Genomic DNA, 7,500 nt, shown 5'->3' with positions numbered 1-7,500 from the left:
TCGAGCATTCTAATCCCTAAACCGTCGACTTGGCTCCTTTGCATACAACTCCGCTTAATGTGAACTTTACAACAGTCACTTCTCAAAGTTCCACTCGTGGTAACATCTCTCACAATTCGTTTCACTTGGAGGATCTTCATGCAGAAACCAGGGAACAATATTAAAAAAAAAAAAAAAAAGAATCGAATACCTTCACTCTAGCTCCATCACTCATTTTATTCCTGTCAAAATAATAAGAAAGAGAAGAGAACTAAGCATCTCCTTCTGGCAAAACCGGAGAGCTTTCGCAACCTTAGACCAATCTTCTCCAAACTGCCACCGCGTTCCGGGCTAAGTACTACAAAATGAGCCAGTTAGAGCTTGCTTTATCTCTGCCTGTGTCCGGGAGCAGCATCTCATGTCACGAACCGCGGCAGTGATTCACCCCGAAGAGCACCCAGCGTCATGGGGCGATCTATCTTCCATACCCCAAAGCGACCTGGAATTATCCCTCCTCCGGCCCACAGTAATCATAGGTCAGCATGACTGCAGCATGACCAGCTGCAGCAGCTCCTGGCGAGGACTCTGTGTAAGGTATGGAAGGCAATGCCCTGCCGATGGCCGATGAACATTGCTTTAGGGAAACTTTTTTCTGCAATCGAGTGTTGGCAAATGACATGTCCACACGACATCTACCAAAAATGTACAAAGGATAATAGCATATTTATCTTCGGTATGATTACTTTCTGAATAGCTTCTTTTTATATATTGTAATATATACTTTAAAGTGGTAAGACATGTCACACTTTTTCTGGAGGGTGCACCGTCAAGACGTGATGCCAACTCTAGGCGTGCGAGTGTCCAAATTATGATTAAATTACACAGACCGTTAACCATGACTCTAGCTTCGTGAAAGCCTTCTCAAGCCATCCCCTGAGATTAGATTTCGGCGATACCATGCAATTTATTGCCTTATAAAAACCGAAAGGGAAGGGCTTTAATTTTTACGTCACAAGTTAATAACAAGGCGAAGTTAGTTTGGCAATTAGTTTTGACCCGTGTAAAGAAGCGTGTGTCCCCGCGACCTCTGCATGGTGTGAGAGAGCGAGGGGAGCGGCTCGCCACGAGGGTCAGCAACCATCTAGTTATAATGATTGCGACGTGAGTGTGCAGCTCACGCACCTGGGGTTACCTTTTCTAGAGAATGCAAATGATTCTCTTTATGTTTGAATTTTCAATGGGTTTATCGACACTGAATATGATGTTTCTATTCTATTCCTACTCTTGAACTTCACGATCCAATAGCCAAGAGGAGATTCTTTGTTTAATTTTATTTGACTAAAGCATCTGCCCAATTAACTCCCTGAATGATGATGGTGAAATTATGATGGAAGTCATGTACCGTATATTATTATAAAAGAAACAGGATGAGGAGCATGAGAAATTTGGAGAATAAAGACTACAAGATTAAAGAATGAATTAAAGGAAAGGATTTCCCTATTGCAAAAAAAATGTAATTAGAGATAAGCAGTAAAATGCAAGAGAAAGAAATGAAAGTGTGAGTGAAATATGGAAATGTTTGTATAACTGAGAAACAATTTGGACAATAATTCCTACTAAAGAAGTTCAGAAGTGGGGGAAAATCAGCTAACAGATCTGTCAACATCATATGAAAATATTCATTACTAATATCTACCGAGCAAATAACTGGGACTACCAGTTAACCCTAAAAATTCGTAAAAGTTGGAGAACTACCGACAAAAAGGATTTCTCGTGGGGAGAAACACGAATACAGGTATATAAAAAACAAGAAAAAGAAACTGCGACTGAGTTGGGAATGACGATTTACAAAGGGATGAATTAAGAAATGCTTGGGAAAGTGAAGAATGCTGGAAAGAATTATGTGGACGAGGGATGTGGCTGTTGAGTAAAGAACATGAGAGAAAGTGAGATTAAGGCGCGAATGGTGAATTAAGAAGACGAACATGAATTGGGTTCGTGTGACTGTATATGGATGAGGATGTAAGATAAAAGAAAACATATACAATAAACATCCTTTGTGTATAGTGTCTTTTGTCGTTTAGAAATAATAACGTACATATGCGAGAGGGTGAGAGTGAGGGTGAAGATGCAGAGTGGAGAGCGTGTGTGCAAGCATCGAGAGTGAGAGTGAGGGTGAGGGCGTGTAAAGAAGAGTGAAGCGGAGATGGTCAGAGGGTCAGTGATCCGAGACGGCCCCGCACACGCTTCCATGACCCCATCAGTGCGATAAGACACTATCTCAGTCCTGCCCAAGAGTATCCAACAGTGTCTCTCGGTTTATCTATGTTATCTACAACTATAATTTCTTTCCTCTTTTTTTTATGGGACCCGCACCTCACGCTGTCTTTGTTTCCCCCCTGTTTTTATATTTCTTGGAAGATTTACTTGTTTTGAAAAACAGCCATTAAAAAAACACAATGAATTGAGTTCGTGACTGCTGATGAATGGGGTCGTAATGACTGTTTCGCCTCAGAGAGACGGATTGGCGCGATGTCTTAAATACGTCTTTATCGCGCAAGAAGATAAGTCGAGACGTCGATTCACTGTGTCTTGATTAGTGAAGGGCGTTGACTCTCATCATGGCGTTATTAATCATATAACAAACACAATAAAAAAAAGACATGCAAGTTAATAATCGAGTTAGTGACATCAAAAATACCGTTCACCTAGTATGCCATTACGTATCATCGTTGACAAATATCACAAACGAGGAAACATAGGGACAGCAGGTGACCTTAATAAATATGAGGAGAAGCAGGAGCAGCAAGCACGGCGGCAACACCCAACTCATACGGGCATCAGCGCGGACCACAAAGGGGCGGCGGCACTTTCACTCGCGGGAAGATCTGGCAACAAGAGAAAAAACGGGCGGGGGGAGGGGAGAGGGGAGGAACAATGCGAGTCTCTCCTTACGAGACAAACATAACGCGGAAGGGAAAACAGCGCATAATGACGCTGTATTGAATGATGATCCAACGAACTGTGTGACAATAGCATAATGGGTCGCCTTTCTCCCCGTCTCATTTTGTCGAGTTCCTCTGCCCTTCCTTGCCTTCTTCTCCTGCTGACTTCCACTGCTGCCTTCCCTTTCCTTCTTCTCCTGCTGACTTCCACTGCTGCCTTCCCTTTCCTTCCCCTGCCTCCTGTTGCCTTCCGCTGTCTCCTGCTTTTCGCTGCCTCCTGTCTTCCCCTGCCTCTCCCTGTCTCCCTTGCCACGGACGCTCCTCGCCCTCAGCTCCTCCACTCGCCCGTCCTCCCCGCCTCACATCCGGTGGGGGTTGTGAGGCGCCCCGCCGGCCTGCCCTCGAGAGCCCCATCCCTCATTACGAACCTGCGTTTATCTGCTTCATTGTTCAGAAGCTGCTCATTAAGCCCTGGAAGCCCTTGGTGGTTATTCACCCATTAGGAAATATGAAAAGCAACTTTGGATGTTTGTGTTAGGATATGTCAATTTGCGTTGCTCATTCGGTATGGAGGTATAAGGCAGAGATGAAATATGATTATATATGACATTTCAATTAACGGTACATTTATCACAGCTGGATTCAGTGAATCATCACGGATAACTCGATATAATGATTTGAGTTCTAAACCGCAAATTCAAATCCACCTTGAAGTTAATTAAGCTCTGTATAAGAAACGGACGGAGAAGAGGGTGATTGGACGGGGAATGAGGGTGTAAGAAAAAAAAAAACCAGTTCAATGGAAAATAAGGTGAAAGAACGGCAATTAGGCGACAGACCTTTGCACTCGGTAGACATCTGAAGTCAGACGATTGCGTTAAACACCCGTGAATCCAGTCATTAATTACACGAACGCGGCCTCCAGGTATGTTGACCGGGGCTTCCCACCTTTCAAGTGCGGCGGGAAAGGGTTTTCTTGTGGCCTCGGTGGAAATAACAACGCTAACTCGGGTGGATACTGGTGGGTGCTGCGGCGAGGAGTGGGGCCTCGCGTGCTCAAGGTGTGTGGAGGAGAGGGGGGGGGGGGGGTAATGAATCGCGTATTTGTGCCGTGAGTTATGAATATACATTCATATGTATATGCGTGCATGTGTCTGTATGTCTGCATGGTGGGTGGCGAACAGCGGGCGGTACGTAATGAGCAAAACGAGTGATGGTCCCTCTCTAAGGCCCGTAAGTTGGGCTTAAATGATGATTAATGCAAATTGATGAATAAGTAATTATCCCACCCATGTATCTCTCCCCCCCCCCATCCCCCCATTTATTTGCGATGAGAAAATGTACAATAATGCAGAACAATAACCAAAAGGGACGACTTTATGAAGCGTAAAATAAATCCGCCATCCCTTATCTTTTTACCTTGCTTTCCCTCATGGCCTACTCTCGGGCCCGACGTCGAGATGGCAGAGGCCGTTGTTGTTGTTTTTCCTAAATATCGATTCCGGTTTCTTGATTGAGAAACTAGACTTCACCTTTCACAAAAGGGGCACGAAGTTAATGATGATATTATAATTTACAGAAACTCTTACGTAATATCCGCGCCGCAAGACAATTAAAAAGGAAATTAAAGTGAGTCGTTTTTATTGTCCAGTTTAGAGGAAAGAAACGCCATATTTAGTATCACCTGATGTCGCATGATAAAGGCTGATGATTAAAAAAAAAAAAAAAAAAACTCGAATAATACTTGATACAAAAAACACTAAATATATGCAGACAACTCCACCCATCTACCAATAATAATATTTTCACATTTATTTTAAGATTTCAGCCCGAGTGACGTCAACCAAACCCCAGCGCGTGGAAAGAGCAATCGTCGTTCAAACTCCACAGACGGCAGACGGGCAGACGGGTCGTGGTTTGCCGGTCCTGATAAACGGCGCCAATTCGGTCAAAAGGTCCCTGATTGGTCTGATTGTCAGGGTTACCCTAGACGAACGATTTCTTCCAGGTACCTGTGTGACTTGGCTTTTAGTCAAGGGAACAGCAGGTTGCCGAGGTCGACCTGCTGCCGTTTTATTAGTCAGCCTTCTAAACAAATCTTTATTTAAGGGACGTGTTTATCGTGTAAGACGAAAATTTGCAAGAGTGAGAAATGCAGGGGGGAAACTTAACTTATTTAATCTAATTATAATAAGAGTAATAACAAATGAATTAAAAGATATATGGCATCTTCCTTCTTTCGTTATTTTCTTTGTCGTATTACCTAACAGGACCCTACCATTCCTCAGGAATACTTTATGTAAAAATCCTTGCTTTTAGGGAATTCACCACATCTCTGTTATATATCTCTTCATTCATCGTGATGACATTAATCTGTGTCATCCTTTGGTGATTTCTCAGGCACGCCTCTTGTTTCGCAGCTTCATTTTAGTTGCTAGATCGCTCATGTCTTTATCTCTGCAATACCTGCACAGGCAAACACACACACACACACATACACACACACACACACACAGAGAGAGAGAGAGAGAGAGAGAGAGAGAGAGAGAGAGAGAGAGAGAGAGAGAGAGAGAGAGAGAGAGAGAGAGAGAGAGAGAGGGAGGGGGGGGGGGGCACAGATGTTGGATCACTATCTCCCGAGCGTTGAAATTATGTTTTAGAGATTTTCAAAATTTAAGTATTGATATGGTATTATCATTGTTAATGATATTATCATCCTTATTATCAATCACCATTGCTCTTACTGGATTGTAAGATTATCAAACTCATTATTATCACTAAAAATGCCATTGTATAAAAAAGTGTTTTTATCCATATCATTATCATCACTAACACTACTACTGTCACAATTTGCATCACTATCTTCTTTGTTATCACTAGCACCATTGCACAGCAAATATGAATCTCAAGGTTAAACGCAAAATACGTCTTCAAAAAAAGTAACAGATGGCGAGGTGTGTGATTAGCTTTTGACACTGATCCTACCAAGGAGTGTCAACCTCTCTTTTTTATCTGTTATAACCACCCGTCACTTCCATCTTCACGCCTAGCCCACTGCCCTTCCATGTCCTCTGGCCGCTGTTTCTATCCGCCCACTCACTATCCCGCGCTACCCATACCCTTGGAACAATAAACAAGACCACATCTTCAGCGATAGTGTTTTTATTGTATGCTCTACGCGTGGCAGCTGTTGCCATAGGGCCAACTGTCCGAAGGTAGTGTGTGGAGGAGAAAGAGAGAGAGATAGAGAGAGAGAAAAAAAAAAATGTTTGTTAGAACCATATAAGCTGTGGTACCTCCGTGGACAATGGTACTATAAATTTCGACAAAGGCATTATCATCCTGGGCATCCATATACATTTACTTAGGCTGTATTTGTTCAGCTTGCGTAGGAGGTGGTTCTACACACTTTGCCGACGAGGAGAGTAATCTTTATGAGAGTGAAAGGAGAGGGCGAAAAAACGACAACTTACCTAGGGTTTCACTGGAAGGTTGTGGAGGTCAATTCTTGTGTATTCTTCGTGGGTTATATGCCACTTTACAGAAGAAAGTTTTATGAATTATGTTTTGTCACTTTATAGAAGAAAAAATCGGGCGTTTTCAGATGCATATACGATGAGATATTAGATATATTTTTATATATTAAATCTTTCGTCCTTACATAAGATTTGAAGAGGGTACAAATTTATACATGGTACGTTTGTGGTAATCACTGGATCGAACAGTTCGAAAAAAAGTCTAGGTGCAAAGTTACTCTACATCACATAATTCATATTGCCTTCTGGAACGGCAATCGAATTACACTTTCCAGATACACTTTACGACACAGTTAATGGAATATTGATCAATATAAATGCCCGACTCTTTCATGCAATCGCAAATCTCTCACTTACGAGTTATCATTTCGGCAAATTAGATCTGAATATCAGTTATCGAGATCACAGTAAGTAACGTTATAAATTGCAGATGCTCACTCGTGAGACTGAGTCTCATGACCGTGATTATACCACTTGGCCTGGGAACAGAAGCCAATCGCTCTGCCTGTGACACAGATAGAAAGCTGAGATGAATGCTAATCGTTTTTGTACTGAATAAAAAAGTTTGTTCTGAATATAAACTTTTGGCAATTTTAAAATAATGTTGATATGTAATCTAATACATATTAAAGAATTAGTTTAGCAATTTGAAACTATAAAATAAAAATCAAATCAAGCAAATAGAAACACAAATGGAGCAAGGATACTATTTAACCGGGGATATCAGTTGAGCCAGACTGCCTGCGTTCGTTAACATACATATTCAAATGTTCATGTTCAAATACTTAACATACCAATCGGAATGATAGAAATCCGAAAAAAAGTAACAATCGAAGCACCTGATATACATCTTGCATTGCCAAGTCATCCATCCTCACTCATATCTTTATTCCAACACTTGTCACGATAAACTCCGTTCGTCTCTGCACTAAGGTATAATCCGAGTAGCGGGTCCTAGTCACGACCCGGGTCACGCAGCTATGAAGGTTCATGCATGCACTGCGCGGGACGGGTCGGGCGGCAGAGGTGTCTTGGTGACG

At 42.3% G+C, this 7,500-nt stretch overlaps 1 protein-coding gene across 1 annotated transcript in view; it reads right to left on the bottom strand.

Moving 5' to 3' along the window:
• LOC125028642 overlaps positions 1–7,500 on the bottom strand; it is a 64,395-nt gene that overhangs the window by 48,076 nt on the left and 8,819 nt on the right. The window lies entirely within an intron of this gene.

Source organism: Penaeus chinensis, chromosome 9, assembly GCF_019202785.1.
Source record: "Penaeus chinensis breed Huanghai No. 1 chromosome 9, ASM1920278v2, whole genome shotgun sequence".
Lineage (NCBI taxonomy): Eukaryota > Metazoa > Arthropoda > Malacostraca > Decapoda > Penaeidae > Penaeus > Penaeus chinensis.
This window is presented reverse-complemented; position numbering and strand designations above follow the sequence as displayed.